The sequence below is a fragment of the Cupressus sempervirens genome, chromosome 7 (assembly GCF_028749045.1).
Source record: "Cupressus sempervirens isolate cs-2001-9-10 chromosome 7, ASM2874904v1, whole genome shotgun sequence".
Classification (NCBI taxonomy): domain Eukaryota; kingdom Viridiplantae; phylum Streptophyta; class Pinopsida; order Cupressales; family Cupressaceae; genus Cupressus; species Cupressus sempervirens.
In genome coordinates this window covers 654375043-654398376 of record NC_143124.1, presented here as the reverse complement: position 1 = coordinate 654398376, position 23334 = coordinate 654375043, and the positions used below count along the sequence as shown (strand labels likewise).

General features: G+C 32.6%; 1 pseudogene; it reads left to right on the top strand.

Annotated features, from left to right (window-relative positions):
* Nucleotides 1-1818: 1818 nt before the first annotated feature.
* LOC149548366 (carotenoid 9,10(9',10')-cleavage dioxygenase 1-like) lies at nucleotides 1819-21788 on the top strand (annotated as a pseudogene).
* Nucleotides 21789-23334: the final 1546 nt, after the last annotated feature.

The window sequence follows — 23334 nt, the reverse complement described above, 5'->3', positions numbered from 1 at the left end:
TGACCTTGTAGACCAAAACTACACTACAACAAAAACCTACAACCATTCAACAATATTACTAAGTCAAATAATCTTAAAACCAAACATCTTTGTTGAAATTATTGGAGGAAACTATAACACAGAAGATGACCTTGTCAATGGATCAGATGGAATATTCAAAACATACACAAGTGAACAGGACATTGATATAATTTGGATCCAATTTACTGATCCGAAAATAGGCTGTTAGCAGCGAAATAAACTAGCTCGATACTATATAGCAAAAATTCAAAGAGATTGGATTTCCATACATAGAATAACAAGGCCAATTCCAAAAATACTTAACAATGGACAAGTAAAGATTAGAAAATAATTTCCAATACAAGTAGTATGTGTTCAAACAATACACCAATCTCAAGGGCTAACATTGCAAGGCCTTGCTTTTGACCCAACTGGCATTACACAACATAGCTTACCATACACAACACTTTCAAGAACAAAAACAATTCAATCACTATTTTTACTCAAACCTCTAGAATCAAAGCACTTAAAGGTCAAACAAAATATTCATTCTAAAATGTCTCGCCTTCAAACACATGCAAAATGACAACTTGAAAATCAGCCAGCTTGCTCAATGCCAAATTCACATCTACTTCTATGCACGCTAAACACTCATAGTTTACAGGCCCATACAAATGATATTGTCAATGACTATGACATCATGAACTCTAATATTTTATGTCTCCAAGAGGTCCACTTGTCTCCATCCCATACAAATCTGCTCCACAAATACAATAGCCATACAGTATATCATATACATGGCATAACAACTTTTACAAAAGACAATCTATTAGTGTTGAATACAAGAGAACATAAAACACAAAATACTGAAGCCATAACTCTACAATTACGTCATGATGCCATTGAATTCATTGTTTCAAATGTTTACATATGACCCAATACTCTTATAGATGAGATCCTAACGACAATGACTAGCATCTTCAATTACCCAATTCAACAAAGTGTTGTATTTATTGTAGGAGATTTCAATGTAGACATGTGTAAGGACAATAAAACCATAAGAAAACTCATACAACATATGAACCAATACAAGACAGAATTTGTTCTCAACAAAACAAAGATTGCACATAGATCACTAATTGACCACATATGGACTAATTCAATTAGAAGTATATGTTCCACCTATAAAATAGAAGCATATTGGACAGATCACCTTTCAAATTTCATAAATATTCATTCTATAACATGATATTACAAAAACCAACAGTCACATTCTTCCAACATGGTTTAATCTTCTCATTGTAAATACATTCAATTTGATTCTATTTCCACTAACGATGGTCGACAAAACCAAAGTACCAGATTAAGCAGATATAAATGAAAAAAAAGAATAAAAAAGGTAATAGCGTCAATTGTTTCAGTATACTACATTATCTACAAAATGACCAACATTAACATTATGTTCTTTGCTTTATAACAGACCAATCATAATGGAGACAACAAACCTAGCAACTGAAGCAAATACAAACAAGCAAAAAAAATAAAAAAGGTATCAGCATGCATTATTGTTTACATCTTCTATAGTCCTCCTTGCATCTTCCACATTTCTCCAAATCATGCAACTTAACATCATCTTTTTTGTTTTCTAATAGGCCAAAAATTACTTCTCAAAGACCAGTAACAATTGAAGATTTAAATGTTAAAAAAGTTGGCAGCACTTTTGAAGGCATTGTACTTGTGACCTACAAAGTTATCCTTGACAAAGGCATAGGAATGCATGAAGTCTTATGAGTTGATTTGACAAATTATAAGGGCGAAATGACAATCACACTAACTGTTGGTAGCCATCTACTACACAAGTTTGAGCATAAGATAATACCAGAAACTGCAATAGCAATAAAAGAATTTGAAGTTGCACCAAAATCAAATTTCAACCGCGAAGATTCTGATTACATCTTACTTTTAAAGGATTCTAGTGAAATTGACAGTATTTCACCACTTCAAAATGAATACAACTTCATCCCAGGCACAACCATAAAACAACTTACGTCTAGTACAAAAGAATATGCTTATGGAACAACATGTGCCCTTGTTGTGGCAGAAAACACAAAAGGAACACAACATATCATTGATATCAAAGATGGCCATACAGATATGGATAAAGCACCGGTAAGCTTCTTCATTCTGCTTTTATTTTTTTTAATACATTTTTTTTACAATTTTGATTCATTTATACAAAATACTCATTATTATATTTTCAACACAGTGCTACATGCATCCATCTTTCTCTCAACTCTTCTATCAAATGGAAGAACAATTACAAAAAGGTGAAATTTCAATCTTCCTTTTTAAAAACATTGCAAAAAAGAAAGATCAGAAGCATGATCTTCGTACAACTCCATCAACATATATTTGCAACCTAAATGACAAAAGAACATTGGAAGGACTCCATGCACTCTTGCACACCACATTTGAGGTAACCATTTTGATTACCTTGTACTTATCATTTCCTACAATAAGATTCAAAGTTTTGCTAATAGTCTTGAACCTTTTTACAGGTTGTTGGGCTGTTGACACTTGCAAATGCATATTCAAATCCATTTCATGCATTCTTTCCTAAATGTGACTACATATTTGATAGCTACACCGCACTAAATGACAACAAAGCATATTGTGCCAAATGTAAAGAGGAAGTCAACTACATATATTCCTTGCACATTAAAGAAATCATTATTAACAACAACAATCAAACTATCCACTGCTTTGCATAGAAGAATATTGCTTAGTAAATTTGGCCCTCCTTACAAAACATGACGTATGAAACATATGTTGCTGACAAACCAGCCACTATATTTATATTCCGGGACTTCCAGCTGAGAGGAAAGTTTAGTCTGAATCAAAGCAATCAGATAACTGATGTTATTGCACTTGAACATTAGGCCACACAATATCTTTACCGAGGTATACACATTAACAATGCTTTTCGTTTCTTTTGATTTCATATTAAATTATTTTTCTTATGTAGTACTAACTTGACTCATACAATTGCATAATTGTACAGGGCTCCAACTACATCAAATATTTTTCTCATATTGCAGCGATTACAAAGTTTTGGTTTCAAATAATAATCCTATCAAATCTGCTATAAAACATATATGTTATCTTTGCTATTTTGAACAGTCACTAGTACATATATGTTGCCTATGTTATTTTGAATAGTCACTAGCAACGTTCAAGCAAAATAGCACATACTAAATGTTGTTCATACATACCTCTTACGTTAAATGTAAAAATTATACCATGCATAATATAAATATTAACTTCAATATGGCATGTTTCGATTGAGCTAGGTTCTCTGTTTGATCTCCAGTACCAATGATTTTAACTGCAGCAATGTTAATTCTTTTAGCTTGATTTTAACTGATATGTAAGTTAACTGTTATTGTTTTCTTCAATTCAGAAATGTAAATGTGCATATTGATTGCCTACCTGAGTCATATTCATCGCTGCAAAAAAAACTCTTGCCTTCCTATAAGTTTTTAACAATAATAATCCTCCTAAGTTTGCATTTAATGTTTTCATTCTTCACATGTTTCGATGCTTCTTGGCTGAAATAGATTGAGCATAGAACTGAAATATTCACAGAGTTTATGACTAAATAAGAACTTGTATCAACAGGTAAACTGCTTGCAAGGTCTTAAAAATATAATTTCTTATTTATGTATTTGATGCAAACAAGCAATATTTTACCTGCCTCTTAATCTATTAAATAAACAGAATGCGTCTTGCACATATCTTGCCTCCCACACTCCATTTATTAGTCTTTTGCAGCATGAATAAGAGACCTCATATCCCAATGCCACTAGTGGAGTTTTTCAGGTTACCGACTGAAAACATAACTACCATTTGCACTGTACACTTGAATGGTAATTTTTTTTTTAATCTTTGTTTAGCACGTTTCTTTCAAACATCAAAAAAGTTATACTTTTTTAGGTGTTAATGTCCACATGTTTTCACTGGGTAACAAAGAAGCAAGACCATGTTTCCAATCATGTTTACTGGGCTGCTTTTTTTTTTGCATAGGCCAACAGATTGTTCTTGAAATCACCAGCAACAGTCGGCTTTTCTTATACTAACACTTCATCAAATTTGCATACTCAAGGAGATAACAGAACAGGTATATTTCAACACTCAAACCCAAGGCCTACCAGATAAGAAGCTTACAATTTACCTCTATGTTAGGCTCTTGCCTAAAACTGTTGCTGCTTATGTTTCTTACAAAATTTATAAGAGAAAAATAACTGTTTATTGAATTGTGCTTTTGGTTTTTGTGATTGCAGTTGAAGATGCATATGTTTTCTTGATTAATTGGCTAAAAAGCGCTGTAAAACTATGCAAATTTGTCACTTTGAAAATTGCAAAATTACTTGGCTGAATTAATGAGCTCAAAATTAAAGTCTTGATTATCATGTGCATCTTGGAATCCATTTATTAATGATTGCAGCACCTCATGAACACAACAGCAGTACCCATACCATTCATGAACACCAACACTTTTTCCGGCCAACATAGGCATCAACATCTTTATTATTTGCAAAAAACAGCATCTCAACTATTAAGATAAAGTATAATATTCACTCAGCGGTTGTGCATACAAACTTAATGTTATTTAGCTGAAAAGAAAGCGTTTTCCACAAGCTGGAGCATGAACTTAATGTTATTTAGCGTACCTCCTATCAATAATACTAGTTATAAAACAAATGTTTGTGTAAATCATGAATAAGTTCAGCATACATAGAAACTGTCCAACAGAGAATGTTGCATATGGTTGCTTCAGGTTAACAATGTTTATGTTCATTCCCCTGTAACCAGTGCCATGGCTCTGTGCTACCTGTAATTTTTATGTTTCTGAATATTCACCTTGTAATTCAATGTATCATTTAAAAAAAAAACTTATTGTATACATGTCAACAAGTATCTTGCATGTGAAAAACTGTCACCTTGTAATTAAATTTAGCGTTGCAATTGAATATAGTCAATAAATATCTTTGTTATAATAAATGTATGGTGAATGTCCTTTATGTTCTTTCATTTTAATTTACCACAAAAGCAGGAACTCTGGCGCAAGCACCCCTTGTTATTATTTAAAATTGGCCCACCAAGAAAGATATGCCGAGCTGCAATAACTACTTTGTATTGAACATTAGAATGGTAATATAAAAAGAGAATTTTTATAAGTACTTGTCAAGTATAAATACAAAGAGCGAAAGTACATTTGGGAGAGAGCTTGTATTTATGTAGCATGTAAATTAGTAGTTGTATATCAGCGGAACCTGTCAGTACATTATTTTATTCAGCCGTCAGTCACTTTTCATATACCAACATAAATTGTCGTTTCATCTTAGTGTAATTCTCCAATTCATCAATTTAAATTAATTTTACAAACCCACTCTGAATTTTCCTGCACAGAATCTCAGCATGAAACAAATTACTTCGAATTAAAATAATTTGAGGCCCATAGGCGTGATTATAAAAGGCCTGAAAAAAATGAAATCAATGATTTCTATCAAGTATCAATGAATTTCATCATCTCGAAAATTAATTTCAACTAAAATAGCTTTACAATAAGATTTTATATTAATTAGATTAATAATTTTGGACACAATTATGGACCTGTAAAGAGATTTGAAAAGGGTAGATAAGTTTATTTCGTTGCTGTATTTCGAACTTTTTCGCTCATTTAAATTCCCAACAAGACTGAGAAATAGCATTTGGATAATAAAACTCTAATCACTTGAAAATCATTACAATGACAGAGAAATCAAACTTGGTATATAAAAAGTAAGCCCAATTTTTACAATTTTGATATTATACACCTGTAGAATAACAATTCCCAAAGCAGTAATTATACACCTGTACAATATGGGATTAATGAATACAACTCTAAGTAACGCAGAAACACCCACATGCAGAGCTTGTCGTTCATTCAGACTCCGACAATAAATACAAATATTAATTTGGCAATGAATGAATATGAAAGTAGCGGTGTAACAATCATAAATATTTTATATTGATTGCATCTGTCTTTTAAAATCCAATTTATTGTGGACAAATAAATAAAAGGTCTCTGATCTCTTACACTCAATTTTGAAATGTTGGATTTACTTTATTTATTAGTTTTATATTATTTTTTGGCGTTTTCATAAGAAGACATTTCTAAAATTATTTGCTGGCTGTTTTAAAAAGAGTTTGAAAAATATAAATGAAAGGTTATTTATTTATTTTATTAGAATCTTTAAAAAAGTTGAATCTTGGTGGATGATGTTGTGGAGAAACATAACATCAGCTTTATCAATTATGCTCGACAGATTAGACTATAATTCTTTGGTTCATTTTTTATTTGAATATTTTAACTATTTTTAATAATTCTTAATCAAATGAAATCTTTTTGTTAATCTCTTTATATAAATATTTAATTTTTCTAATTCTTGAGTCATCTCCCAAAGATCTTAACAATAGATATGTATTCACTAAAATATCTATCTTAGAATAATCTATGTAAATATATATCATTATAGAGGAACTATTTTCATTTTGTTTATTTTTTTTATTTTTATTATTCTTTATTTCTTTGTAATATTTTTATTACAAGAATATATTTTAATATTATAATAAAAATACTTATTATGCAATTTGATTAATAAGATAGACTATAAAGTAAATATAAAAATAAATAAATAAATAAAATTTTATAAAAACTATTATTAGGTTTTTAGAACTTTAATTATTGCTTCATTAATTATTAGTCACTGCCGCTCATGCTTTCATTGCACTTGTGTATTAGTTGTTGGCTTGGGAATTGGGCAAATCGCTAAATCAATGCCGCAAAAAACGCCCTCCTTACTTTATTTATATTTTCCATTTTTGCTTTCCGTGTTCATTTAATTTTTTCCAAAATTTTCCACCATATTTCTTCAATTTTCTATTGGTTTCGAAGGATTTTCCTTATAGTCTTTTGAATTTTGTTTCTATAAAATCCACTAAAATGACAAACTCGCCTTCTACCTGTCATATGCATAGCCTGCAAGACATCCCTCTTGCATGTTTCGCTGCAATTACTTCTCTAACCTGGGTCCCTTCATTGTCGTGGCCTATGCTCATTTTCTTAAAATGGGCGTTGTTGATTTGGGCTTCCAGCTGCGCACCCTTTACTTCTTCCATTTAATGGTATGCGATTTGTTTTTTATTTGCATTTTGTTCATATCACAATTGCTAAAGCGTAGGGTAGTTCTTGCAATTCTCATCTATCTGAGACCTTTACTTTGAATTTTAGGGTTCTATAGTTGTAGTGCCCACCTATAGTTTGCTTTTTCATTATATTTACCAAACTCATTTATGCCTATTTAATGCATGTGTTAGTTTCAAGGAGATTGGATTTATAATTATAACATTATTTCATGACTTGGATTAAATGTATCGCAACAAAGAATTACTTAGTTTATTATATATCACATGCTGATTGTTGATTATGATTACTAGTGCATTAATAATGCTTTAATGGTTCTTAGTTAATAAATGTGGTTGCTTTCAAGATGATGCCAAATAATGAGTTTTCATGTTTGAATATGTGATGATTTATACTCAAGATTTATTATAATACTTACCCCATACTTGCATGTGTATGGTGTGCGTGTTTGTTTTACTTTTTTGTTTGTCGTATTTGATGTGGTTAAGAGAGAGAGTTGTAGTCACCTGTTAGTCGAGATCTACACGATGTATCACTCATTGTCATTGCTTGTTTAGTTTAGATAGATTTATATACATGTACATACTTGTCTTTTATGCAGAATGTAGGTACCGGGCATCGACTTCCCTGAATTGCTAGGATGAGTGTATCCTATCACAATAACTCAATGGTAAGAATGGAGAGATAATGTTCAAGTCCAATCCCAACCATAGCCTAAATACTTATTTTGCAAGGAGGACTCGTAACTGACTTTCCACCCTTTTAAAAACCAGTGAGTTTATCTTTGTTTGTGTTGGTTGATTTTGAGTTCCGGTCTATTTTGGTAATGTTTCTTTTATGTGGATTTTGCTATGTGATTTATTTGGTAAATGATTTAATTATAGTATTTGGGTTAGTCGTATCAATAAATATTATTTGATTAAAAAGAAAATATTAAAGTATGAGAATATCTAATTAATTAAAAAACTAATTAAATATGTGCTTTAATTTAAAAGTCTTAATTTAGAAGTCTAAATTTAGAAAATTGATTAAAGAGAAAATAGAATATGATGATATTTAATTAATTAAATATCTACTTCAGTTTAAAATATTTAATTTAAAAGTTTAATTTAAGAAGTTGGAAAAAAAGAGAATTAAAATATTAAAATATTGAAGATTTAATTAAATTTTTTTAAAAGAAAAAGTGGACGAGCCATTAGATATATATATTAATAAAAATTGGTTCAAGAGCTCAACTAGGAAAGAACCAGAAAGAAAATCCAACATTGTCGCAACATGTACAAGTGACAATCATTGATATTTACAACATATTATATCAATGAGAAAATTTAAATTACAAAATGTAGGAGTATTCCCACCAAAAATCAAAATTTATCAATTTTTTACATTTTCAGAACTAAGTTGAATAGTAGGCATGGAGAACTCAAAGTTCAACCAAAAATACCAACATTCTAAAACATGCATAATGTTGGAAAAATTAATACACAAAAGGGAAGGTAGCCTTTATACTATCATTCTTCCATATCCTTGCAAGAGGTGCCCTCAACAGAAGTGGAAGGCATACCAGGTTGCAGAGAATAACCCCAACCAAAATTCGAGCATGGTAAAGGAGCAACCTCCCAACCCAAACTCAAACCTTTAGTGACGACAACAGAATTACCAGTGGAAGAAGGGGCACTCTGAATTGTAGTAACCGGGGCAGACCAAACACCTGGTTCACAAAAAAACTAGTTTGGGGAGGCTGAAGGTTTCATGATGTGAGCAGAAAGTGCATGTGCGTCAGATATTGGTAAGCCCAAAATATCGAGCAATGCAAATCCTATTTTCTTCACACCCTCAACTAGTTGATGACCCAACACTTGTGACATGACTTGCAAAGTCTTTGTCAGGAACTATGGGTTATGCTTTTCGAAAGACTTTTGTAATGCCTTGAATGTCGCCATAGCTTCATGTTTCTGCATCAGTAGGGATCTTGGAAATAAACCTCCCACTAGGGAATTTCTAGCCCACAAATCATAGCTCTGCATTGCCCGTTTCAACTTATTATCAGCCCAAAATTCTGGTCAGACCACCTTGATTGCAATAATTTCCAGTCACAATGTTGATTGGAGTAGGTCCATAGCATTGGACAAGAATATCGAGACCAAGTTTGAAGGAAACAACACATGTCTTGAGGTTGTAGAGAAGAAATCCTCCCCAATAATGGTGTGAATTGCACGGTGAATAGCGTAAGAGTGCACAACGAACATGATATCCAACACCACATCATCCAAGGAAGGAGAAATTACATCTTCTTCCAATGCCAGTTGAAGCTTAATTCTGAAATTTTGGGGAGGATGTTTTGGTGATACTGGCTGCAGGAATCACATTTCATACAAGCATCATATGGGAATGACATCCTAAGACCAAGTGAGATGGAAAGTACACAAAGCAAGATAGACGAAATTAAGACACTAGTACATTTGACACCATTTTTAGACCAAATTTTTTGACCATCTATTAAAATGGGGTCAAATTGGTCAGAATAGGCAAGGAAAAATATCTTTAAAAAAAAAATCCATGACCATGTTGGTCAAAATTTTGACCAACACGGGCTTCATTATGTTAAAATGAGAAAAGTTTTATTTTACGCCCTAATTTATTGTTATGGTAGAAAGACTTCTGGAGGAGAGCGGTGAAGAAGGCCACTTCTGAAATGTGGCATATCATTTCTATCGACACCACCAAAATTGTCATGCTCATCCGTTGCTCTGCCTACTTTGTCTTGCACACACATAACTCATGTTTTTTCATCAAATTAGAGTACCATATACGATATTTTACATCTTAGAAAAAAGTATGGTTCTAGGTTTTCATACTGATTTTTTTAAATTTTATGTTAGGTCACAAAGGTAGATGAGGGATTGGGTGGCAGTCAACATTGAAGGCATTGAGAGATATAGTGGCACTCTATATATGCCTCTATTGCTTCATGACAACAGCTTGGGAAGTCCTCACATAGGCAAAATTCTGCACTTGCATCCCATCCAAATGGTGTTGGGTTATTTCTCTCCTGGTGATGGGACATTAGGGACATATTGTTACTAAGGTGTAATTTAGACTACCGAAGCCATTAACAACATTTGCAATATCAAAAATAGACGTTCTTGCATAGAATTTCCAAAGATTAGATGATAATCCAGGTATGATTTGTGTGTGATTGATTGATTTTCCACTTTGTTACACTCGAAAACTCTTTTTTTTAAAACAAACTATCAAGTCTTGCATTTTTTAAACCCTAACATAGTAACAAAATGACAACTTTATATTTTGATTACAAAGACACTTGAATTTTCTCTGAAACCCTATCATGGCTAGGGCTCACATTATATTAGTTTTGATAAATTTCCCCTAAACCATGTTTATACTATCCAACAAATATCAACCAGCTTGGCATAGATGTATTGATTATTAAATGAAGACAGATCTAGCTCATTATCATGATTTTGAGCTATTCTTTAGTGCTTCTTTCTTCTACAATGCACACCCACACATTCATTCTGACTCATATGTTGAATATATTATTAGAGTCTCTGATGTTTTATTATGACTACTTGGTGGACCTGAAAATGGTGTGGTTGATCTCTCTATGACATCCATTTCTAATGGTTTGACTTTGTCTTCTCATAATTTTCTATTTCCATAAATATGTTGAAAGTTGAGATTATCGATTTTGATTTCATTAGGTTTTGTTTGACCCTTTTGTAATTCAAAATCTTGATTTTTGCAAGAGGTGAAGAAAATTTGATTAGATCCTTCCATTAAAGTAGATAAAGCGTCACCTTGGGAGATTCCATGAAATAGGTTAAAGCTAAAAAGCATGCCTAAATTTGGTTAGGCCGAATGCATTTACACTGTAAGCTTGTTTAAAAATTGACAATTCATAACTCATTAAAAACATTTAGCAACATTCTTTGAACATTCAAACTTTTTCAAAAGAAAATCACCTACCATGTGGACCATTCATGATAATGGGATATGGCTATTCTACACTAAAATGACTTGGAATTTACTAAGTTGACATGAAGAATTTTATCTGGTCTATTTTTAGACCAAAATTTTTGATGCACAACTACCTCCTGGATTCATGTTCCATCCCATTGATGAAGAGCTCATAACACATTATCTCATTAGAAAGTTTTTAGACAACAATTTCATAGGAAGGGCCATTGCTGAAGTGGACCTCAACAAGTGTGAGCCTCAGGGAGGGTTCAATTCTCTCCTTTATTATTCACTATGCGTATAATCCCACACACCCATTTGATCTTGAATGATGATATGTACTGAATATTGAGTGTCTATGTTGAGTGCTCCAAAGCCATCTATTTCATACCTTCATCTATACAAAATGTATTTCTAGTTTCTTTCTACTGGCACACCCATTTCATTTCATATGATCATTTGAAAATTGTGTCACTCTAAGCTCTCAACTATTTCCTCTTGATTGATCATCTCATAACTATTGAATGAGAGCTTTGGGATAAGCTACAGGCATCCATCAAAGCATAAAGGATTTTTTTTAGATAGTGTAGATGAAGTAGTAGCATTTGCCTTGGGAGACAAGCTTGCAAAATGGAAGCATAGATAAGTCATGTGAACTATTTGACAGGATGCTTGAATGTAATGTGGTCATCAAAATCCATGGTTGCTGGATATGCAAAAAATAGATATATTGAGAGAATATATTTGTTTGAGCTGCAATTGCCCTGGCAGACATGCATGCAAAATGTGGAATCATAGGTAAGGCGTTTGAACTATTTTATTGATTGCCTCCATGAAATTTTGTCTAATGGTAAGCCAATATTGTACGATATGTATATTGTCCTAGTAAGAACCAACATCAATATCACATTCAAAAATCCAAGAAATTCCATAATGCATACTAGTTCTATTTTACTTTCAGATTTTACAATGAAAGATAGCCAAAGTGACAACAAATTCTAACTTCCTCTATTTCCTGACCCATCTAGATGATCACCATCATCATTATCATTATTATTATCATCATGTATCCCATTGGCAGAATCACCATCAGCACAACGTTTCCTATCGGTTTCTCGTTGTCTTCCTTGCTATTTTTGCTCCATATTTGTTAGCTCTGTATGGTATATTGCAATGAAATCCAAGGACATGTCCCCAACTTGAAACCCCTCATTCTCAGTACAAAGACATCTTTGGGACATGGATATGGTGTTTCAAGTTTCTCCACCAATGACCATTGTCCGCCCACTTGCCATCAGAATATGGGAATGTCTTAGCATTCCTAAAATGGAAAGGGGAAGCTTATAAGTTCATCCACCATTCAAGAAACTAATGGGCATTCCTTGGTGACTGATGACTTTTGGAGTGTGTTTTGAAAGGAGCTTGCTACAGATAAGATATAATCACATTGGAAAAAATGATAGATCATTGGTAGAAAAGTTCAAATGTAATCCCTAAGTATTGCACTAGTTTTATAAGAGTAGTGAAATTTCCTTCCTTTTCGAGAAGCATAATAACATGAATCCTCAACACCTTAAAGCAACAATTGCTAAGAGTAAAAATGAATAACAAATACTAATTGAGAAGTACTATATAAGTGCAATAAAATGTTCATGATTAACAAATGCATCCCAAGAATAGATATGCATGCAATAAAATATTCATGCTTAAAAAATGATAATACCCATAACTTAGGTCCTGACTATGTTGTAATGTTAATATAGAATTATGGTACTTTGTGTTAGATTTTAGAACTAGAATATAAGAATACCAAAAATCATAATAATGAATGGCATAATTATTGATTGTGTATATTAAAAGAATGAAAAAAGCAATCCTTCTCTTCTAAGTTCTTATTTTAGACTAGAAAGCTTTAAAAAAATCCCACTAGGTGGAAATGAATTTGCATTTGTTTCTAACTACCCCTATTCTTTTTAGGAACTCTTAAGTTTGTCTTGCTGTTACAATCTTCCAAAGCTACTGCTATGGAGATGAACATTTTCATGAACACATCTTCAAATTTTTCATTCATCTTCAAAATCTCTTCAATATTATTTTGCATGAATAACTCTAAATTATTGAAGAGTTGCACTAGAATTTGGAATGAATGCTGACACCACATAGATCCAAATATGGGGCTTAGTAATACTACTGAAAACATTTCTAATTTTTTAGAAGAGACACCACTAATTCTTCTGTTGAGTGGGGAGCCTTTTACCATTATTTAATCAGGCTCTACTTTTCTTCATACTATCCCGTGTTTAACACAATTCTTGGATAAGTGCATTTAAGTAAACATGTCAAGAGATATCCCATTATTCAACATCTTGTTACAAAGCTTCTAGGCATTATCCATAATTGAATAATAACAATAAAAATTAATAAGATTACTACATGTGAAATAATTGAATTGAAATACTATGTCTACTTTTTGGTTCAAGAGGTCATTTGCTTCTTGTTGTTTCCCTTCCTCATTTAGCATATAGTTTTATAAATAAATATTGTACATAAATAAATAAATGTAGTTTTATAAATAAATATTGTCAAAAAATTCACATGCCTTGTCTATGCTTCCATTTTTCAAACATGTCTACCATGGCAATTGTGACTACAACATCTGACAAAAATTCTTTATGCTTCAATGCATGTCCATGGCTTATTCCAAAGCTTTTGTTTTGGCACAAGCATCAATAATGTTGGCAAAGGTTGTGTGATTTAGCTTTATACTTGTCAATTGCATTTGCTTGAATATAAACACACATGCTATATATGTGTTTAAACATATATAAACACACAACTTTCTTGGCAAATTGAGCAGCTTTCTTTCTTAGTTTCAATGGTGTGAGCTCTTTCTTTGCCTCTTGGTCTATGGACTGCAAAACTTTGAGCTCAGTGGGTAGCCCATGGCAATCCCAACTAGGCACATAGTGCACTTTATACCCTTCAAGCAGCATATATCTATTGATAAAATCTTTCAGTATCTTGTTCAAGGCATGCCCAATATGCAAATCTCCTGACACAGATCCTACTCATGATTATGAAGGCACATATCCTACACATGACGAAGGCCTTGATGTGCATCGTAGTGATAGAGGTATATATTCAATTTTTATTGAAAATTAATTATGTAATTATTAATAAAATTTGGCATCTTAAATTGCAATTGGTGTAACCTTTATGTGATAATTTTTGAGTATGGAGAACATCATGGTAATGGAGTCCAGTGTGATGTTAGTGTTAAGCATGTTGAGGTTGGGGCTAAACAAAATGTGGTAGATGATGTGGCACTATCAAGTAAAGAAAAATCCCTGTTATGTTCTTTAGATTAATGAAATACTTATAGCATTAAAAAAAATGTTTAGAATTAAACCCATTTATTTCTTATTGCAGGGGTGCATCAGCCTTATGCTCAAAAAAGAAGACGAAGCCTCATGTTATAAGATTAGAACCACAAGAGCCATAAGAGAATGCCGAAGATAGTCACGATGTGCCTATTAGCCTTAATGCTGAAGATAGTCATGATGTGCCTATTAGCCTTCATAATCATGAGTAGGATCTGTGTCAGGAGTAGAAGGATGTAGTTTATTATTATTCTCCTTAGCATAAATTGTTGTTTGTCCTCTAGAATAATATTTATACGTATAGAGATTTAAATATGTATACATACATACATACATATATTTATATATACATATTTACAATTGTATTTATGTAGATATATATGTTTAAATGTATATTTCCATATTTGTATATATGTATGTGTGTGTATATATATATATATATATATACAAACTATCTTCCCTAAGTATATATACCTATATATGTATACATATGCAGATCTAAATCATTTATACTCTCTCATCTGTATATGTATATTTCTATTTGTGACCAAAGCTAGAAGTGTAAGGTGCTAAATAGTTTTACAGATTCCTATTTTGAGAACAGGTGACTTGTTAGATTTTTTTTTTAGGGGGGTAAGACCTATTAACCCCTTACCCCCCTTCTTTTCATTGCCATGGAATATTTTTTTTTATTGCACGTTATTCAAGGATTGCAACATTTACCTCCAGTGTCCACCATTTCTTTAACCAAACCAGAGATCTCCTCAAAATTTTGTTGCTCCAATTTCCTCCAACATTAATATTTTTAACCCTCTCAATTGCTATTATTTGTAATCCCCAATATGTTGGGAATGGAATCTGGCTGAGACAGATTTTGATCCAACTTTCTATGTGTTTTTGGAGGTTCTTCTATCAAAAATCCTCCCCTTGTATAAAAGGAGGTATGCCTTCTTAAAGACCCTTATAAAGGGCATCTGTAATGTATACAGGACCCTGGTCCTAGGCTATATCGAGGTTTTTCTTTGCCCTGTTCTTTTTCCCTCGATGCCTGCAGTTGAATAGGGAAATTTTTTTATAAAATCTTCTGATAATATAATATAAATTCTTGATTACTATTGCGTATTAATGAATTTTATATCATATTAATGAATGTTATGTGATTATATTGATTGGATGTTATAGTTCATAAATGGATGAATGAAATGAATAAAGTATGTAATTAGATGTTAATGGGGAATTTAGATTGATGTTAGGGGGAGGGGGGTGAGTCTAGATGAGTTTCCACCTTCACACGGTTGGCCTTGTTAATTAGAGAATATTATAGTATTCTTGAAACCAAGTGAAGCTCAAACTAACATACCAAGGAATCACTAAACCCAAATCCATCCACCTCTCATCTTGTCATCAAAATAAGTCATATTTTCTGTCACTTTTATTTGGAAGGGTCTAAATCTTGATCAATTCGTCATCTACATATCCTAAAATCATAATGCTCCAAAGAAAAGAATGATGTGCTTGAATAATGCACACTATTTCTTTCACCCACTTTATTTGGATGCCAATTGCTTCCATCACCAAGTTGAGGTAATGTAACTTGTAAGTTGCCCAAAATATGTGCTCATATCTTGCCTCAACTAATGTAGAGTTTATAGCCTTAATCCACCAAAATCTTCTTAAGTGCCTAGTAGCACCCAACCCACTGCAAGATGCCAAGCAAGGTTACTAGCCTTTTCCCAATGTTGACCTTTGTCTCTCCAAGTGGACTCCACTTCTCTAAGGTCTTACCCCCTTTCTAGGGCCCTTAGCAAACTTGGATCAAATTAAGGCTTTAGGGACAGTATCCCTCAATTAGGCCAAATATGGAAAATTAGGAAAAATGCTTTCAAGCCTTCAAACAAAGACTGGTTTTGTCATTCCTAGTCCTATATACTTTAGTTTTTATTAAATACAAATGCAAGAACTCCACCACTTAACCTTTGATTCAAATATGGTCACTTTCCCTAATGTTGTTGATGTTATCTTGTCAAATGGAATTTTCAATCACTATGACCATCCTCATATAGCACAGTTGTGTGAGAAAGTTGGTTTATATATGCGCGCACTTCAGGTAGGTGATTCATTGGGAGTACACTTGAGCTTTAATATAGATTGAATATTTTGTTTGAAATATTGTCTATATGAATTTTTGTGGAAATATTTTTTAGGTTTACTCCATTTTTCCTTATGTCAAATGGTTTCTTAAGAAATATTTATGCATCACTAATATTGTAAGTTTGGTTACAACACTATATAGAGTTGCCTGATATCAAACGTGTCATTCTCAACACCCACGCTATTGAGCCATAGGTCTGTGAAACATCTTGTGCTCTTGAAATTGAATAGAAACTATCAATTCCCTTATTGATTCTAGAACTTTTTAGGCCCTTGTCGAGTTCTTTGGGACCCTTTCTAGAGAGTGGGCATTGGAGTGCATGAAAGATCTCCTCCTTGGTAAAGTGGTGGATAGTGGCCCCAATGACCACATTTTCATCTATTACTCTGACCATGGAGGACCTGGAGTACTTGGTGAGTAACTATATTTGTTTAAAATTCTAATTACTATCTTTAATTGTCTCTAGTGGAATTTTTGGTCAATTCCTATTGTTGGGCCATTGAGGAGCCACCTACATTTAGATTGTTTTATTTTTTCACTCCTCTAGGATAAATTTTCTTCTAAGTTATTGTCCACTTTTCTTGAAGCTTTGGATAGCCTTTCTTTGTAAGATTTATTTTGTGATATTTAATTATCTCTTACAAATATCTAAAAGCATATTCATTTCAACCTAAATATAATGTCTTTAGCACAAGATATTCTTGATGGGAGTTGAAAGTGAGCTTATGTTCTAGAGATTGATTTATTTGCACATTTGTTCGAGTTTTATGTGTTGTGTAAGGGTTTAATAAGGGGATTGTAGTGAAGAACAATGTTGAGGTTTGTGGTCTTTCATCTTAGTAAACCTGTGTACTTCTACAATTTATTTTTTTAAATCTTGCACTATGGTTTATTCTAGAATTAGTTTTTTTTATTCAATGCACGTGCATATATATCAATTGGTCTCTATTTTCATCCAGCTAGTTATTCATGATTCAATGTAGTTGCAACTTTTAGATACTAAAATCCTTGAGTGTGAGATAAGAACCTTTCAGGTCTTGTGCTCAACCTTTGAGACTCAAAATGATAGGTCAAGTTTATTTTCAATTATCTCTTTTATGGAAATCCCATTGATGATCTTCCAAAGTGTGCATAGTTATATATTCATAACTTCAGGTTGAGTAATATTTAGTTCTTAAGAACCATCCTTTCTAATTTGAAGATAAGCTTATTCATGTGTGCTATTTTGTTTTGTGTTGTTTCATTAAATATAACTTAGAATGCCAACAAGGTGCTGAGAAACTTAATTTGAAGTATCCTTGTGTGTGGAGACATCTTCGAATTAATCTCTGAGATGAGAACACAATTCCAATACATGATAGGAGTATCGTGGGTCAAAGTACAATTCTCCATGTACAAATGCCTCTAAATGATCTTGGTATTCAAGAGGATACTGAAAAATTAACCCATGGACTTTCACCTATAAGCATCAATCCAAATAGGTAAAGCCTTTTTATGCATGTAATGGCTTATACGATTATTGATGAGCATCAGAATCTAGTTACTAGAATGCCTATGTATTTTGGTCTATGGTAGAAAATTAGTAAAATGGTCTGTGTAAACACTCCAATCAATCTTATACATTATCTCATCAGTATTAGGGACATCCTCAAAAGCATAGGCAAACTACATATTGATTGAAGCTCCTATATCCTTTTTTTTGGATTTTGACTCAAGCCTTGGACTTCTCCAATGAAATGATTAGCTAAACATTTCTTCCTCTTACAAACATAGAACAAGTCAGCCCCATGGACTCATTTCTTTGGTGGTTATTTGATTTAATTAGTTTTCTCTGTCCAGGAAACTTTCATTGCAAAGATTTTTTACATTTTAATAAGTTTGTCCACTCGATCTTTAAGCCAACAAAATTAAAATTTTCAAACATAGGAAACAAAGGGAGGCAAAAGTATTGAAAGCTATTGAAGATGGTGCAAGGACTATGTATGAAGTTGTTTCAAAATCATATACAGATGTGAATTATACCATCTAAATTGTGGCTGCATCAAATGCAAAGTTACATGTTGAGCATTTAGCAAACTAGAAAAAACTTCCTATAGTATGTAATTTCTCATACAAAACATTTGGTTTCACTGTTATTTTCCAATTTTGTTATTCTAGTCATAGAATCCACATGTTCTCTTTGCAGGAATTTTCTATGGATAAATTTCTTTCAAGCTGTCAGATTCCTTTCTTCCTGAGGTGGCTTTGCAAAATGAAGATGATATGTATCTTTCTCCTTTGAACCTGGGGATGATAGCATCTTACTACTATATTAGTTATACCACCATTGAACTCTTTAGCTCAAAAGCTATATGAAATAATGTGGGGGAAGAAATAGAAAGAAGATTGGATGATGCCATGTGGGAGAAACCAATCTTGAAGCACTTGAGATGGTTCACAATACTCTTGATCTTCTTCCATCAATGCATGTCATTTATAATATGTACTTCTTTGAATACTATCTCCTACTTGTCTACAACTTTATGCACTTTTTTATTGGTTTGACCCTATGAGAGTGATCTCTTTTTGCTGCCCACCTAATGGTATTTTGTTAGAGCCTGTGGTAGGAGGTAGAAAAACATGTATCCCACCTTCTGAACTATGGTACACTTCATTTTGAAACATTCTAGACATGCCTGCCTTCAATGCTCATGAGAGAGAATTCCCACTTGAGAAATTCCATCAACTATCATTTAGTGATAACCTTTGAGGCTGCCATGGCTACGACATTCCATCAAAGTGCATGCTACTGCTAGAAATTTTTTCTCTATCCTTCATTCCTAACCCCCATCTGACTTGTACCTTCTCTAACCAAAGTCAAGGTGTACAAAATATTGTCAAAGTAGAGAGATTTTGTTTGAAGAAAATATTTATAATGATTAGTCTACATTTAATCTATAGGTTGGAAATCTTAAAGGAATATTTGGACTTTTGATGGTCCAAATACATGTGTTACGTACAAAATTTGGTGTCTTGGACATGTCGTATGGAGGTGGAACAAGCAAGTTCTTTAACTTAGGAACCATGCTGTGGGTGGCATTTTCTTAATGCATGGTGATATTCTTTCTTTTAATATTTTATAAATACGTCATTAGTTATATATTGCTTGTTGTGAGAGAAATTTGTTATGTTGGTAAGAGCTGATATTTTTGCATCTGCAATCTTGGCTCTTCTATATATTTCTTTACTCAAATAATCTAAGTTTTTCATATTATGCAGCCAATACAACACTTATATATCATCATGGGAAGCTATTGCACTTTTAGAGGCAGATAAGCCTTGTAATACTTTCTCTTTCTTCCCTCTGCTGTTACAGTATTTCTGATTGTTTAAGCCAGGGAATAGAACCTATTTGATGGTGATCCTCTGAATATAATATAAGTGATTGAATAAAATTTTAATACCTAGTGCTATGTCTTATTACCATATAAAAGCGCATAAAACACATAATGGTGAAATCTTCAAAATTTGAAAGCATATATGGATATAGCTTGAAATCTATTTTTAAATCCTTAATCTCCACAACTGATGCCATCCACAGCTGCATAGAAATTTATAGCAGTATGTGACAATCTTTCTATTTTGTTCCTATCTTTATACTAATTTAACCAAAAATCAAATATTCTAGAAAACCAGCTATACTTAAAAGCATCTTTATCACTTATAAGGATGTGATTGAAGATTAGGCCAACTGACTAGTGAACAATTATAGGTAAGACTTATTTGCCTAAATAAAAGATTTCACTTAATCACTACAGTGATGTACAAGATAGATTAAGTCAAAACACTTCAAACTCGAACACATTCACACTAAACCTATGCATAGGTTCCTATATGACCTAAAAATTTAATAGTGAAGTACCAATAAATTGCTAACATGAATGGAATTCTTCATCAATAGGTTGTCTATTAGCATATTTGCTACCCTGTTGATTTGCTTTTTCTTTTTCTCATTTCGTAATAGGATACAATAGATAAGAAACTATTTAGTATTTTAGAGAAGGAAAAGTAATCCTATATTGAACTTATTTCTTATTTTCTCCTTTGTAGATGCTCTTTGAGTCTTTAAAGATGAAGATTTGTAGACTCTTGGATTGATGGATTATGATGAGAAATTAACTCATTCATTCACTACACACCCAAATATTGATCCAAATATAGGTAGCAGAACAAGTTCTATTTTGATAGTTAAAACTTAATGCAGTTAAGAATGTTCAAGTAAGCTATAGGCTATTTTAGAACAAAAAAGAAGAATCAAATAATTGCAATGCACAACCAAAGTTTGATCCGATCACAATAGCAAAACACATTCAGATTTTATAGTTAATGTAATTACTCGTAAAGGATGTTTGAGAAAGCTATAGATTACTTTAAAATATAGATTTATGTGCCTGATCAGTTTTTCCATTATGTGCAGGAGAAATTTTTACATTTGGCTACCAACATACTCCTCCCTATGCTACTTATTGAGTTTTCATGGAGGGAATAATGCTTGATCTAGTTCCCATAATGCTTTCAAAGCCTATCATGATGCATGACTTTGCAATAACTGATAACTATGCAATTTTCATCGATCTTCCTCTTTATTTTGCCCCAAAGGTATTTTTACTTCAAAGTAGTCTTATATCATTGCCTTTTTGTTTGAAGAGTATGGAGAAGTTATTGGAAACTATTTAAACTCAAATAATTCAGCTGTATGAATAATGTATTTAAAGCTTTAGAACTTTAGATGCTTTTTGTTCTTCATAAAGAAAATATAGGATAGAGGTTGTCTATACATCTCTCCAGAATAAATCAAATTTCTCAATTTTACTTGCTACTATCTCAGGATATGGTGAAGGATGGAAAATTCATTATTTCTTATGATACTACAATGAAAGCATGTTTTGGTATACTGCCTAGATATGCCAAAAATGATCTTCAGATGAGATGGTTTGAGCTACCAAACTGCTACATCTTTCATAATGGTAATGGTAAGACACAAGCATAATATTTTAGTATTGTCTTGATAACTTATAGACCATTTTGCCTTAGGTTTCCTTGCATTTTTTAATGTTATATTTAATAAACTTACATTTTTCTCTTTTACAACTAGTAGTGGATAAGTTTGTATTACTATTGTTAGTTTTATGATTATCCTACATAGGCTGGTCAATCACCCTGAAAACAAGTTGAGATATCTCTTAGGAGTCTTATATATCTCTAATTTTGTCTCTATTTCTGGTCGATCTTATTTCCTTGGATACAAGGTTGATTGGGAAATATCTAATTCTACTTTATGATTTAAAATGCATGTAGAAAATAACGTTATGTGTATGGTACTACACTAGATTTAGTAGCTAAGGTCAAGGGACTCGTAAAGTTTGATCTTTAAGCAGAACCTAAGGCGAGAAAGTTTTAGAGTGAAGTTGGAGGCAATGTGCTAGGGGTTTTTGACTTTGGACCTAGAAGATTTGGTCTTGAGGAAATATTTATACCTAGGGATTTTGGGTTAGATCTGGAGGAGGATGATGGTTACTTGATCTGTTTTGTTCATGGTGACAACACTGGGTATGGTTCTAGCATACACTCAATTTTTTTGAGTCCCGAGTTGTCTTATATTTTTGTCTAGAGATGATAAGAAGAAACTTATATTTATGTGAAGGCTATTGTCTCTCAAATACATGATGAATAGGTTGTCTAGTGCATGCCACTATTTTGAGAGATATAGTCTTTAACAAAATGGCTCAGAATAATAACAATACCATAGCCAATATTGAAACTAGGATCTGGATAAATCGTAGTATTTACTATTAATCACTATATTAGCAGGTGACATGTCAGGAAAAAAATGATTATGTTAGAAAAATCAATAGTTATGAGATGATCAATCAAGAGGAAATAGTTGAGAGCTTAGAGTGACACAATTTTCAAATGATCATATAAAATGAAATGGGCGTGTGAGTAGAAAGAAACTAGAAAGACATTGTGTACAAATGAAGGCATGAAATGGATGGTTTTGGAGCACTAAGCATAGATACTTAGCATTCACTACATATCATTATTCAAGATCAAATGGGTGTGTGGGATTATACGCATAGTGAACAATAAAGGAGAGAATTGAACCCTTCTTGAGGCTCACACTTGTTGAGGTCCACTTCAACAATGACGCTTCTTGTGAAATTGCTATCTAGAACCTTTCTAATGAGATAATGCTTTAGATAGCAATTTCACAGGAAGGGCCATTGCTAAAGTGGACCTCAACAAGTGTGAGCCTCAGGAAGGGTTCAATTCCCTCCTTTATTGTTCACTATGTGTATAATCCCACACACCCATTTGATCTTAAATGATGATATGTACTAAATGCTGAGTGTCTGTGCTGAGTGCTCCAAAACCATCCATTTCATGCCTTCATCTGTACACAATGTCTTTCTAGTTTCTTTCTACTGGCATGCCCATTTCATTTCATATGATCATCTAAAAATTGTGTCACTCTAAGCTCTCAACTGTTTCCTCTTGATTGATCATCTCATAACTACTGATTTCTCAAACAAAAA